Source organism: Hippopotamus amphibius, chromosome 14 (genome assembly GCF_030028045.1).
Source record: "Hippopotamus amphibius kiboko isolate mHipAmp2 chromosome 14, mHipAmp2.hap2, whole genome shotgun sequence".
Taxonomy (NCBI): Eukaryota; Metazoa; Chordata; class Mammalia; order Artiodactyla; family Hippopotamidae; genus Hippopotamus; species Hippopotamus amphibius.
Window position 1 is genome coordinate 47533299 of NC_080199.1, and position 15956 is coordinate 47549254.

Here is a 15956-nt window from a genome sequence, read left to right on the forward strand (position 1 = left end):
GGAAAAAGAATGGCAGACCTCAAACAGAACAATCCAGCATCATTTAGTATGAACATAAACCACTCTAAACAATACACCCAGAGAAACATCATTGCATTTCAGCATAATGCAATAAATGATACTCTCAAGATCAATCTTGGCTGACAAGAAAATGCTAAACGGTGTTCAATGGACTCAATTTTAAAAGACTATAAAGTGAAAAGAGTTTTACCTAAACTTTTTTTAGAAGTTTGAATCCTTAAAAGGGTAGTTTTCAATTACCTAGGAAACACACACATACAAAACACATTGTTACCCAATGATGCTGAGCAAATGAGATTCTGCTCAACACAGACCAGGAATGGTAACCAGCTATCAAACTCAGAGAGACAAAGACCAAATCAACATTGGATAATCTTGGGAAAAAATTCATAAAATACTTCCTACTTATCATTTTATTCATTGCTGGACTTTCAGTTAAACTTTTTCTTCATGTGCTGATTTGATTTTCCAGACAATTTCTACTTCCCATTGCTATTATGTAAATTATATCCTATATGGAATGTTTAGAGCAATGTTCTTCTATGAAACAGCCTTTATTTTCTGTGAACTATAAGCACCAAGCCCATAAATGTGGGTTCATAAATACTGATAGGTGGGAGCCCTCTGTATTCACAGTTTTGAATCCTCACAGTCAATACTGACAATCTATTTCCATCCATTGAGGCCGCTCTCAACCCGGCCTCGAGGCCCAAGCCAGCTGCTATAACCGTGCTCCTCAAACCAGTTCCACTCGTTAAAATAAGAATTAGCAACAGTGGGAATTAACAACATATTAGCATCTAGCGGAAGCTTAGTTTTTGCTATAGCACTAAAATAAAAGATTTGGAGAGAACGTTTGTATTTGGGGAAAAGAAAAACACAAGAATAAAACAAACTCTGCTTTACTATTTGTGCAGCATTAAAGGTAAATTGATTTATTGATTTTTTTTATGTCTGTGCTTTATAGAAAGGATTTATGCATCTTAAATTTAAGATTCACCCAGACAGGAGAAGCCAGGGGGTGCAGGAATCACTGGGACCTTTGCTTGTCTTAGCCATAGTTTCTTTCTAACTGACACAATCTACAGTGTGCTATCAAAAGCTTTTGCTTGATTGTGAAATGGCTAAACACTCCGATAGCTCTCTTTAAATACTTTGTCTCCACTCTAGGTTGAGCAGTTAAAACTAGCTGTGAATTGTAACTTGTAGAACATTCAAAATGAGTTTCCAGGCCTCTGGGCATGGAGAATGGGAAACAGAACAAAAGAAAAGCTGAAGATTCAGTTAAGCTGTGGTGACCACCCAAGAGATGGATGCTGAGCAGAAGAGAACCAAGGTGGGGAGACCAACCCAGGATACACACTGCATCAGGGAAATGACACCCACTTTCGCTTCACAGCCGTAAACAGTTCCATTAATATTTTGACTAACCCAATAAAAAGGCCTTGCAACCCTGGGCATTTCAGCTTCATCTCTGCCTTCCCCAGATTCCAATTGCTTCAGTGCCTACATAAAGCTGTCCAATAAAAAAAGTATTACTGCTAACTTCCTTTAACATATTGTACTTTTCAAGGTTGCCCAGCCACAGTTATGCTCTCCTGCTGCCATTTCTCAAGTGAATTACAGGCTATCTTTTCCCACTACCTCCCTCTGTTTTTGCCTCCCCCATGCAGGGTCCTTCATGGTCTCAGTATTCTCTGGATAATGAGGCTGCTTTCCAACAGGTACAAAGAAATGGAATTCCACTTGAAAAAAGTATTAGGTATTCATAAATCAATGGAGCTAAGGGTTTTTATCCATGATTATTTAACCTAGAAAAGCAACCACAAAGGTACAAACTTGACATTAGGTAAGTGGTTGGAAAGAAGACTTTTAAGACTTTTTGCTGTGACAGTTACCAGAAAAATTACAAAAGCAGAAAAAGGAGGTACCCTACTGATCACTAACCACGTTAGGAAAACAAAACAGAGCAGATATAACCTCTAGGGGCACATCAGGGAGGCTCTGTTTAGGTGAGGGCAGAGTAAACTGCTCAGAATCACCTCAATAACAAGGCAGATGGCATTCACTAGCTCTGCGACCTTGGACATATTACTGTACCTCTCTGGGATTGTTTTCTAATCTGTAACTATCTTAAAAGAAATAAATGTGATGCTCTAAGAACACAAAAATCTTAAACCAGTGCCTGACACACAATAGTTGTTAAATAAGTGTGACCGATCATATATACATACAAAATGCCACCACCACCATCATTAAACTGGTTTTACTCACCTAGCAAAACCAAATAATAGGCTTTCCCTAATGGAAAGAGGCAGAGAGTCTGAGGGCCTATATCAATTACTGGCCAGGAGCCTCTGGTTGGAATTCCTACCTGCCCTGCTTCTCCTCCTGGAGTAACCCTAATGCCATTTATGTATGTGGATATGACTCATTTTTGGTTAATTCCTGTCTGGATGGTCTTGAATCTGATTATAGGATATATTTGTCCTAGATATTCAGCTTCCCCTAGACTAACTTAAGATTGTTGAATATTTCACATCCCTTTTTATATTCTAATCTTCAGATTTTTATTTTTTGAAAATCTCATATGTAACAGGTCCTATATAAGCCTCTATATTTTTTGTTTGTTTGTGGCATATGTTTAATGGATTTATTCATTCAACGAATATTTATTGAGTGTCAATGATGTTTCAAGCATGGGGGTTACAGCTCTCATTGATGATCAAACAGATGTTAAACTTTATCTCTATCCCCCAAACTCCTAAGGATTTGAAAAAATATAACTGCTGTCATAATTGAATATGTGTTTACATAACATGCATCTTTCGTTTTAGAAAACACGGCCTTGTAAAGTGTCTCCCTTTAAAATAAATCACTAAAGCAGCACCCTCTAGTTCTGCTGACAGTTGTGCCCTCCATGTGGACTAAAACAAGAGCTGGGCTCCAGGCCAGATCGCTGCCTATCCCCTCTGGGATCAAAAGATGGATCAGTCCTCTTCAGGCTCTGAAAGCCCCCAGCTTTTCAGTCCTCAAGACAGCAAGAGCCACTGGTTCCTTGCAAACTGTAAAGTGCTGTAAGGCGTCGCGAGGGTTCAGACCCAAAGCCTGAGGCAAGAGGCAAAAGCAGCCAAGGTCCCGGTGCTGTTCCATGAGGTGTGAGGCCCATTAGTCCCAATCCACTTCCTCCAGCTGCAGTCTAAAATACAACGGTGACATCTGCCACAGTGTGGGAGATGTGGGACTGTCTGGTGAGGAGCCACACGGGGCTGATTGGCTGCAAGGGGCACAGGTAACCACATGCTGGCTATAGGGGAACCTCATCAGCCTGGGTCCAAACTAGGTCAATTTGGCCTCTGTCAAGTTGCCCTGCCTCTCTAAAGCACTGGGAGCCACAGTTAGACAGAAGCACTGGACACACTTTCTGGTCTCAGCTGTGAGATTCAGCTGCTTTGCTTTCAGGAGGGGAAAGAAAAGAATGATGGGACCATGAATAGACAGGGTAGGATGTCCTCGGTATACAAGCATCTTTAAATTCATTGTCCTTACTCTTTTCCAAAACCTGCATGTTTGGTATTATTACCTCCAGTTGACAGTTAAGGAAACCTAACCAAAATTCTGCCTGAATTTCCAGAGTGATGACACTGAATTTGAACCCGAATGTGTCCAAATTCTGTTTTGTTTTGGTTTTTTCTACCACTACATGGTGAACCTGGCTCTTTACCCCTCTGCTTGGCATTCCACTTTTAGCCCCTAATATTATCTGACTAAATTTATGGTAAGTCAACTTTTTCTTCCCCTGAGACAATGGGAAATAAGATTTGGAAAAAAAAAAATTTTTGAGTGAAAAGAAATTAAGAATCACCCATATTCTCAGCATACAAAATTGGTGTTTTGGTGACCTATTTGCTTCTAGTATTCTAATATTGTCTCCATGTATAAACATTTTTTAATACACAAGTAATATATAAAGAAATTCTCTGTAAAAAATATTTGAAGATCACAAATAAAACTAAAAATCTTATTTTTAGTACAATAATAAAACTAAAGTCTCCTTTGACTATCACTCTAATTCTCAACCCCAATTTCCAAGACACTATGATTTGACATGCTTTGAATTATACACATAGGTCACTCCCTAGGATCTACATCCCATGATATTGTTCTTTACATGCAGAGAAATAACAAATTATCACTAATAAAAAGAACAATTATTTCCATGAATCATGATTTAAAGTGGTATAAATAAAAATATCCCAGAAGAATGTTTTAGTAGAGTCTCAATATCATTTTTAGGTAGATAAGTGATATTAATAGTATTTTAAGCTTTTCCCATAAACTTAGTCACTATACAAAAAGATATTTTCTTTCATTATATTTTCACTCTTAATAGTTAGGAATAACAATAATCTACTTTGTCATATATATGTCTTTTCAAAAACATTTGACTACATGGAAGCAAAATTAATTTATTCTCAGGAAGGATATTGAAACATGCTGTGATTAGAACTAAAGAATAAGTTATATCCCTTAACAGGAAATCTTGGTGGAATGCAATGGCTTTAATTGTAAAGTGTTCTAAACGTGGATAAAAGAGAATAATTCTTATGAGTACATTGTTATAACAATTCAAAAAGATTTAATCAGACAGACATGCAATTTTCTTTTTTTCGAGTGAAGTGGAGGTTTTAAAGTGCTTTATTAGCGCTACATTTATACTGTGTTTTTCCATGCTCAGCCTTTTACTGAAAATGTAATACTGAGTGAAGAGAGAAAAGAGCTTGAGGATAGGAGCTGAGTGCACTGGCAAGCAGAGCCTGTTCTAGGAAGAATATGACTGTCGGGCTCTGTTCCGCCCTGTATGCGAGGAGAGAATTGGAACATACTTAGAGAAGCCCTGCCATGCTCCTTAGGAGGTGACTAGGATAGTGACAGCCCAATGGCACGGGGCACACTTCCTAACAATGGCTTGCGGTGGTGCAAGATGCAGTGGCTGCCAGCTGCCAGGAACCTTGAGCTCGCAATTACACACGCCAGCGTTTCTATGTAATGACCTTCCGCTCACTGACAGTCAGCCGCTGATTGCCTTGAGCATGGGCAGGAAAGCATGCAAACCTGGAGGAGGATTTTAAGTACCCATGGAATAGGTAGTTCTCAGAGCGTATTTGGATTAGAGAGAATCACCCTCTCCTAACTTCCTTCTAAGAAACAACCCTTTGGAAATGCAAATCAGAAAAAAAAAATTTTTTTAAATGGAGAAAAAGAAAGTCTGTGTAGTTTGAGGAGCACCTGGCACGGTCTCCGGTCTCCGGGCCACTGGTGCAGCTGAGATGTTGGGAAGTCACGGAAAAGATTTCTTGAGGATGGAGCAGCCACTCAGTTCCGAGGCACTGAGGACACATGAGATGCTGCAGAACTTGGCTCAGTCCATTTACAAAGGACTGAAAGAATCTTTTTTTTTTTTTTTTTTAATTATTTTATTTTATTTTTTTGGGGGTACACCAGGTTCAATCAACTGTTTTTATACACATATCCCCATATTCCCTCCCTTCCTTGACGCCCCCCCCTCGATTCCCCCCCACCCTCCCTGTCCCAGTCCTCTAAGGCATCTTCCATCCTCGAGTTGGACTCCCTTTGTTATACAGCAACTTCCCACTGACTATTTTACACTTGGTAGTATATATATGTCTGTGCTACTCTCCCGCTTCTTCTCAGTTTCCCCTTCACCCCCCGCCCCCTCCCATACCTCGAGTTCTCCAGTCCATTCTCTGTATCTGCTTCCCTGTTCTTGTCACTGAGTTCATCAGTACCATTTTTAGATTCCGTATATGTGAGTTAGCATACAATATTTGTCTTTCTCTTTCTGACTTACTTCACTCTGTATGACAGATTGTAGTTCTATCCACCTCATTACATATAGCTCCATCTCATCCCTTTTTATAGCTGAGTAATATTCCATTGTATATATATGCCACACTCAGAATGGGAAAAAATAATTGCCTATGAAACAACGGACAAAGGATTAACCTCCAAAATATACAAGCAGCTCATGCAGCTTCATACCAAAAAAGCAAATAACCCAATCCACAAATGGGCAGAAGACCTAAATAGACATTTCTCCAAAGAAGACATACAGATGGCCAACAAACACATGAAAAGATGAAAGAATCTTGTGGAGGGTTTTTACAACACTGAAAAAAGCGAGCGTTCTGAGACCAAATGCGGCAGTTTCAGGGACTTCTCAGATGTGGGTTCTCACAATCCCATCTGCCTAAATCTGTATCAGTTTGCAGCTTTGCCATGTTTTCAGGATGGCATATAATTATGCACTAAATCTTGACATGCTAAGGTGAATACAATTACTATGAGAAAAAAATCTTATAGAGGCAAAAATTTGTCAAAAGACAGTTTTTTAAATCATTTTTGTCTTAAAATTCTGCCGGAATTATCTTCTGTATAACTTCAGCCTGTTATAGACAAAAATAAAACCCCTACCCTGATCTTTTTTTTTTTTTATTGGCTGTGTTGGGTCTTCGTTGCTGCACGCGGGCTTTCTCTAGTTGCAGCGAGCGGGGGCTACTCTTCCTTGTGGTGCGTGGGCTTCTCGTTGCGGTGGCCTCTCTTGTTGCAGAGCACAGGCTCCAGGCGCATGGGCTTCAGTAGTTGTGGCACATGGGCTCAATAGTTGTGGCGCACGGGCTTAGTTGCTCTGCGGCATGTGGTATCTTCCTGGGCCCTGCCCTGATCTTATCAGGGCAAAGACAACAAGGAAGTTTTCCCAGGCTGCTTTGAGGACACCATTCGTGTAGCACATGGAAATTAAGTCAATAGTTTCTTAGTCCTTTTGAAAGCTGTTTCTTTTTTGTTTTACTTTACTTGGTTGTGAGGGAGGAGAGAAATGATATAAGAACTTTAGAAAAATAAGGAGAAACATGTCATCACTGTGTCAAAATTATTTTGCTGAAAAGGATTCATTATTTTTAATGCATATTCATCACACATTCTATGAAGGCTCAAGTGCTCTGGCTGGAGAATGCAAACTATTGGTAATATGCACTGGAGCTCCACCTTGCCAACTGCATCAATGGTAATTAACTGACAGATTGACAGCTACATATTGATGGATTGTGTGATGGAGTCCCTTAATATTACTAAGTATGGTAGGGCTGCATCACAGAACAAATAATTAGCATATTTCAGGCTGATCACATCTAGTCTTGAATTTTTTTCTTGTATCAATAAATACAACCTGTGTAGTAATACACCCTTGCACAAATTAAGACTAACTCGGTAAGCAGCAGATATTTTTATCCCTGGCTGTTTTAAAGTAATAATATGAGTCACCTATTCTAAGAACCAATAATTGAATTTTAAATAGGAAAGCATTTTTAATCACACACCCACAAATATCAAACTTCTGTGCACTAGGATGGGCTCAGAAAGGACACACCTGCTCATTTTGCTAGTTCCCAAACTTGGGTAGGTTGGTGGGAGGAACAGATGGCAGTTGGAATTCCATGGGCTCTGGGGTCAGGCTGACATGGGTTTAAAGTGCTCTACCACTTATTAGCAATGACCTTGGACAAACTATTCAAACAACTATTCACTTTTCTCCTTAGTAAAATGAGAATTACAATAAATACCTCAAAGATTTGATTTCAAGATGAGAGAATAATGTAAATGAAGCATTTAGCACAGTATCTGGCACATGGTAGGTACTATATAAATTACAGTTACTGTTGTTACTGAAACAGAATTAATAGAAATAAGACTCCCTGTGACTACAAAGACATTATGAATAGAGTCTATCAACCTTTTCCAAAATTACAGTGGTGTCAGTGAACAGTCAATGCAGAATACAGTTTTAAGTCCTCTTTCCACAACTATTTCAGTTTTCTCCAGTTCTCACTCCATTTTTGCTGATTCCTGAGTTTTGGCTTCCTTTACCAAGGAGATGCTGAATTGGTCAAGGAAAAGGAGTAAGACAGATACCCCACCCACAGTCATCACATTCAACCTTCCTATGAAATGGACATTGACTACTAACTGCTAATGTCACCCTGTTCTAGAATAGCGTTTTGGAACTAAAGGGGCTCCTGATTGTTAAGCAATGATATGGTTGGAATCAGTGCTAAAAAGTCTTTTCCATAGAGTACAGTGGAGCATCTTCCTGTTACTCTAGAAATCTTATTAACAAAGCCTTAAGTAAATCAAGGCATATTATAGATTCTTGCTACTTTTAATTAGAAAACATTCCAAAATCCGTAGTTTCATAATCTACCTGCTCCTTCTGAGGCTCTTTGTTCCAGACACCACCATGGCTGGAAACTGGAACATCTAATGATGCAAACTAATGAACTATGAGATTCAGTGTTCCAGGCCAGTAAACAGGCAATCAAAGAATATGTCATTTGCTTGATTATACAAGTCATTGGGAAATGGTGAGGGTTTTTTTAGTACTCTTAACAAGTTCCATTGCACATCCTATAGATTGTCAATGCTCTAATCTCCTGAGATGAGCACTGATGTATACTTAATTAGCTTTCATTGATAGACTGCAAAACTCCTGTATGTTGTTTATACTGTCAAGTGACTGATTTTTTTCATTTTTCCACTTTTCATGAAGCCTAGGTTTGTATAATCTTGAAACTTTGCCATGGATTTGGAATTAAAGCTTTTGCTTTGTAGACATGCCCTGATTCTGAGAGAGAGAGACAGAGATCCAAGGCTTCCCTGGCGGCACAGTGGTTAAGAATCTGCCTGCCAATGCAGGGGACACAGGTTTGAGCCCCTAGTCCGGGAAGATCTTACGTGCCGCGGAGCAACCAAGACCCTGCACCACAACTACTGAGCCTGTATTCCAGAGCCCTCAAGCCACAACTATTGAGCCTGAGCACCACAACTACTGAAGCCCACGTGCCTAGAGCCCGTGCTCCGCAACAAAAGCCATCACAAAAGCCTGAGCACTGTAGTGAAGAGTAGCCCCCACTCTCTGCAACTACAGAAAGCCCACTCGCAGCAAGGAAGACCCAACACAACCAATAAGTAAAAATAAATAAATAAATAAATAAATAATAAATAAAATTTAAAAAAAGAAAAAGAGAAAGAGATCGAGGCCTATGTTACTTCCTGTAAAGTGGTCTACAGATGAATTAGCTGCTGTTAAATGACGATTCACTTAGTACACAGGCATTCCCCACTATCACCACTATCTTACTTTTTGTGGACTTTCAAATCTTGGCAGTACTATAAAATGATGGCTTTGTTCATTTCAAAGTATAAAGAACAAAAAAAAATCTATCAACAAAATTTTACCTGAGTACCTTCCTTAGTGTTTTGAATTCCAACTGCGTTATAGTCTCTCACATAAAAGCAGACAGAAACGTACATACTCTCAGACAAGTTTGACAAACAAATCAGAAGTTTGTGCAGAGCTTTCCGCATAGCTTTTAAACAGCAGTATCAGCCAGGCTCATATTTAAACTGTGGTCGATCTTCCTGAGAGCTAAAACAATATATATTATGACCTACCAATATACTTGTGCAGGTTCCATGATTTTAAATCTAGAATTCAAACAGATGATTCAAAGCATGTGTGTTTATTTCTCATAAAATTGTGTTGTATTTTTCATCTCCTGCAGTAGTATCTCCCAGAAAGGAAAGCATGAAAATCATTGCAAATGAAATCTCGGGACAAGTAACATGTTCCTCTCACACCGGAGATTAACATATTTGGAAGGATTTTGGAATACCTATGAGTTCTTATCCAGTGTTATCAGCAAAGTGAAGGCCCAGAAACACACGGCCATTTGCAGGGTGGTGAGGCTGAGGCAACTCAAAAGGTCAACTTGTGAATATCCTTAGCATCCCATCAACCAGCAGGAAGTGACCTTCTGTAGGAGAGAGACCTCAGAGGAAAAGTTCCAAGTTTCTTTGGCTTCACTCTCTGAAGCTTAAGGCACAGGATGAGTAATCTATCAAAATGAACATAAATCTGAAAGTTTAAACCCTGGGTTCTAAAACTTGTAACAATTCATACAAGAGAGTTGAATGCTTCATTGTTTTGTATTTACTTTCACAGAAGCTTCCCTGAAATTGTATTAATAACCTTCCTATCACTACAGCTTGGATACCTGTGAGACTGAGATATTGACACCCTAGCTTTGCTCCCCAGAAAACTATGAACTGAATTTGATTATGAAGAATCTGGCTTGCCTTGGAACAACAATTTCCTTCGGTTCATTCATATGTAAGGCAAAAATAATTTAGAAATGTCATTTTCATGACAATAATTCAAAGAAGCAATAATTTGAAAGCCACTGTGATGGTAAAGAAACATAGGAAAAAATATATGTTAATCATTACTAAAATAGAGGCTGAATTTGACACTTTATTATTTTAAAAACCAGGAAAATAGCTTTCTAAGAAAGCAAACATCCTTTACCTCATTGATTTTCACTGCTCATTAAGACATGATCAACTTAATTGAAGTTTCATTTCCTTTAATTTTCCTGTTCTTCTCTTGCTCAGCACTTCTCTGAATTAGTGCTTCATTTCGAACTAGCACTGCTGTAAGCTACTAGAAGCAGTTGATACTCCTCTCTTTTCCCTCATTTCCTATCTTAATTCCTAAATTTTGAGTCAGCCTGTAATTTAGCAATAAGAAATGACCACCTAATGGGATTACAAGGAGCCTGGGACTCTCACTCCCAATTTACATGTGCGTGCACCCACACGCGTACCTCTACACACCTCCCCAACCCAGGCTGTCAAGCTCCAGGTCCCATTATGGTCTTGGTTAATCTACTAACACGAAAAATGTCCATGAAAAGCAATACAACAGGATCATCAATTATGGACAGTTCAGTGTGAACAAATACATCATTTTTAACAACAGGATTTAAAGCAATAGACTGGGGACCCCAGGCATCTATAGGAATATCCATCAGGAAGAGGTTACAGCTCAACAAGTTAGTGCAGGATACATAAGAGGGAAGGTAACATAGATGACCATAAACTCTCAATTTTGCTTAGAGAGTCACATACACACAAACACAAAAATATGTCCAAGTAAGAGTTCAGCTCCATTTTCTGGCACAATCACTCCAGAACACTTGGCCCTTGTGCCTGTCTCAGCTCTAAAATATTACAGTACCGTGTATCATTTACATTCATGTCTCTCTTACAGAATTACAGATGCCTTGAAGGCATATTGTCTTAATTTTTAAAATATCTCAGCACTAAATACAGAGTTGAAGTCACATCAGAATTACCTAGAGTTTTATAAAAATAAAGATTTCTAGGTCCTGCTCCAGACCTAGTGAATTAATATCTATAGAAATATGTCCTGGACACCTATATATCTTATAGCTCTAGGGGTAATTTTGATATGCAACATTAGTTGAGAATAATTATGTTAAATAGATGTTGAATGAAAGAAATAGCTCTGTTTATATCCTTTTTACCGACTGTCCACACTGGGAAATGTAAACAGAATTCTGGCAATGCACAGCTCCAGGGGACCCCACTCACATAAACCACAATGTGAATGGGACTCCGTGGAGTTATGTGACACAGTGGCTCTGGAACACACACAAAGATCCTGGGCTCACAATGTTAATCGAGAAAAATTTACTGATGGCTCCAAGTCTTCAGTCTTCACAACTTCAAAAAGTTACCACTGGAAAGTGTAAATTGGTGCAGCCACTATGAAGTGGAAATGGTATGGACATTCCTCAAGGAATTAGAAAAAGAACTACCATACAATCTAGAAATTCCATTCTGGGTACTTATCTGAAGGAAATGAAAACTGACTAGAAAACATATATGCACTACTATGTTCATTGTAGTATTATTTACAATAGCCAAGACATGGAAGCAACCTAAGTGTCCACTGATGGATGTGTATACATATATATATTTTTTTTTTTACCACAAAGAAAATATGGTAAATATATATATATATATATATATATATATATATATATAATGGAAGATGATTCAGCTATAAAAAAGAAGATCTTGCCATTTGTGACAATATGGGTGGACACTGAGGGTATTATGCTCAGTGAAATAAGTCAGACAGCAAGAAGCAAATACCATAAGATCTTATATATGGAACCTAAAAAGCCAAAACTCAAGCTCATAGATACAGAGAACAGATTGGTGGTTGCCAGAGGTGAGTCAAAATGGGTGAAGGAGGTCAAAGGCGCAAGCTTCCAGTTATAAAATAACTGAGTCCTGGAGATGTAACACGCAGCATGATGACTAATAATAGTGTATTATATTTTTGAAAGTTGCTAAGAGAGTAGATCTTAATAGCTCTTATCACAAGAAAAAAAACTGTAACTGTGTGGTGATAAATGTTAATTAGACTTTGTGGTGATCATTGGCAATACATATATGCAAATATCGAATCATTATATTGTACAATTGAAACTAATATAATTTTGTATGTCAATTTTACTTCCATTTTAAAATTATATATATATTAAAAAAGGAAAACTTAGTACTGCATGGTTTACTTATGGATCAAAAGAAAAACTTTCCATGAAAATGAAAGGAACTGATCTTTCATCTCTAATTCTCCCCTCAGTAATCTCAGACTGCAATACAGTTGCCACTGCCTTATTAAGTAAGCATCTAACAGCAAAATTCTAAGGCATTGCATCTTTTGCTTCTAAGAGCTAATAGGACCTAACTACCTACTTAACAGTTGCTATTTCCTTCCCAGAGGTTTATTGGGAATGCCCATGAGAAAATCTCAGCAGAATCCCCTTCCAAACTCTGCCCCTTTATGACATGTCTCTTCCAAACAACAAAACAAGTACTTTACCCAAAGCACTGAAGGCTTGGAAAATGAATTGCAGCTGTCATTTTGCTCGAGTAGACCAAAAGTCAACTTCCAAATGTTTGCAAAAATAGTAAAAGTGGCACCAACATTCATAAAACATGGGACATTGATGCTTGGAAGAATTCTCTTCTATAACAGGATGTGTGTTCAACTGCAAATACATCAAGTCTGGGGTGGACATTCCAAAGCGGAGGGGCTATATGACTGCAGGAAAGATTGCTTGGACTCGTATATTATGGCTGGAAACGTCCTCTCGATTTTCCTCCAAATTCTCTACAGTACTACTTTTCAAATTTTAGTGTGTTTACTAATTGCCTGGGAATCACAGTGACATGCAAATTCTGACTCAATAGGTCTGAGGCTACAACTCCGGTTGAAACTCTAGCAAGATCCCAGGTGATGCTGATGCTGTGTGCTCTCAGACCACAGTTTGAGTAGAAAGTAACTGAAGCACTACAGAGTTAGCACACAAAGAACTCTGGCTAATTCTCTCTGGAGTTCATAACCACAATGTGATATCTAAGTACAGAATGTCTTTGTTCCAAGAGGTCTTCTGAAGGTAATTTGAAAAGTTTATGAACTATTGATAAAAGAAAAACTTCGCAAACTGTTTTTCAGAGCCAAAGATTGACTTTTGTCATTAACTTAGCATGATTAAGTAAATTCTAAGGGCAGAAATTAAGTAAGAGGCTCAAACTGTAATTGTGATTATGTCCACATTCCAATTATTCCCTCCGGTGCTACTGATGATTTAAAATCTTTACTAAAACAGTAATTTAGAATGTGCAGGAAAGAATTTCAAGACACAATCCAAGGGAACCAGGACTTTTTCTACAAGAAAATATCCAGTACTTCTAGGAATCCACTCTGCACACAGCAGGCTCTTCAGGGACATCAGAGCCATTCACGGAACAAGGGGAACAAAATGTAGCAGAAACCATGGCACACAGGAAGTGATGCACAGCGGAATCTGTGGGTGACTCGCGTTTGCTTTGACTGCCACTTTCAACCTGCCCTTGCCTTTGTTCCTGCCTTGGCATTCTTGTTCCTGATTCTGAATTCATCCCTGTTTGCATGACAACTTCAGAGGGTATTAAAGTTCTATTGGTGATTATGCAAACTTGCATTTGGGATGAGAAAGGTGAAACAGATGTGTGTGAATTTTCTTCTACAGGTATATTTTCTCCTTTTGTTGAGAGATTGAGACTGAGAGCACAGCACTCATCAAAATTTAGACAGTGGGTGTCTTTTAGATCAAAATGTATCATGAATCAAAAAGTTATTTTGTACTGGCAATGAAACCCAGCCAGATGGATGCCCTAATGTACTAACGTTATTTCCCTGCATAAGATGAAGTGGTTAAACCAATAGTATAGATCCTGCTTCCTCTGCAACGGCCTTAGGACAAAATAAGCCCTACACAGTCCAACAGAACAGCTTCAAGGGAAAAAGGTTAGAGAGAGGCTGACCAGCTTTGACGGACAAAAGTGAAGTGGGGAGTCCTTATACAACATCTTATCCCTGGTCAGTTGCCGTAATCCTTGCCAGTCTGGTCAGTTAACTCTCAGACTCATCAGTCAAGGGAAAATCAGGACAATTTGCCCAGCATCATCTCAATTCTAATACTGAAACTCCACACCCTGGAAACCCCCTCATCCTGGGGAAAACAGGGCAATTGTTCATCCCGGCCCCGAATTCTATTTCTACTCCTCTGGCTTTACATACGATGTGAAACACCTGTACAGCTAAGCTATGGTTCAGAAGGTGCAATCGAAGCCACAGTTCCCAGGGGTAAAAACAACTACATGCATGAGACTCTTCCACTCTAGTGAGTGAACTGGAACCAGAAGAGCAGCCGATGACATAGGCTATTACTTTTTTTCCTTTTTTATGCATGTATTGTGTAAGTGGAGTTTGTCTTATGCCCTGAGTGAGAATGCTAAAGACAGTCAAACCATGAGGTGAGATATGGAGAACTGAAATAGTTACAAATGACTGAAGTTGGTACATGGGCAGCGCTCTGTAGCATACCCCATTCTTGACATGCCTTGCTTTGACATTCAGACTTCAACCCGCCCTGCCTCAAACACTGCCATAAGAGGTTTTGACACGTCTGTGAGCCTGACAGCTGATTTCTATAATGACCACAGTCCACCTCATCTGCACCAAGCTCACAGCTCATCTCCAGCTTTCCCAGACTTTTGGTCTTATCTCTAGGGTCCATTAATGGCAGAGTCTATCATCACCCATGAAGGACTGCTAAGTCCTAACGAAAGTAATTTATCTTCTGAAGAAAAGAAGCTGTACCTGAGAAAACATTAAAAATGAAACTCAGAGGATTCATTGAATTATAAAATACGTTGCAAAGGATTACATTAAAGGGGATGAGGAACACAGTGTAAGAGGTGTAGGTTTTACTCGTGTGCCTGTCCTTTTCTCACTAGATTCACAAGGATGGCATTCTTCTTTCACATATTCAACTAATATTTATTTAGCCTGATGCTGGTCAAAGAGTTGTATCCTCTGTTTATCGTGGTGTGGTGGGAGATACGGTTATAAAAATATCCAGGGAAGCTTTTACTATAAAAAATTAATGAGATGCCCCAGATGGAAAGAGGGGCTATAACATTCTCATATCTACGACGCTCCTAAGAGACAGTCTAGAAAACTCCTCTAAGAATTCTAAGTACGAAACAAAAAGGCTTAAACCATATTCTCTATATCATCCCTAAACATATCACAGCCTTTGAGAGTCCTCTCTCTGTATTCCAGACACTTGGGTCATGCCACAAGGGGCCCTGGGCTCTCTCCCTGATGCAGGAAATATCTGCTCCTAACATAAATCTGAGCCTCCAATTTGACTCAAGAAATGTTGGTCCTCATTTCCATAAATATCTCCACCCTAAGATGGTTAAAAATGAAAAAAGACATAATTCTAATCATTTTCCTCTTTGGAAAAATGTCTAGTAGTAAAATATTGCTGACCTGCCCCTTGCTGGATGACCAGGTGTTGATATTAACTCGTCAAACCCCAGTGGTTAGCTCATTTAATTATTTTTTGAAAGTTGCTATTTCTCCTGAA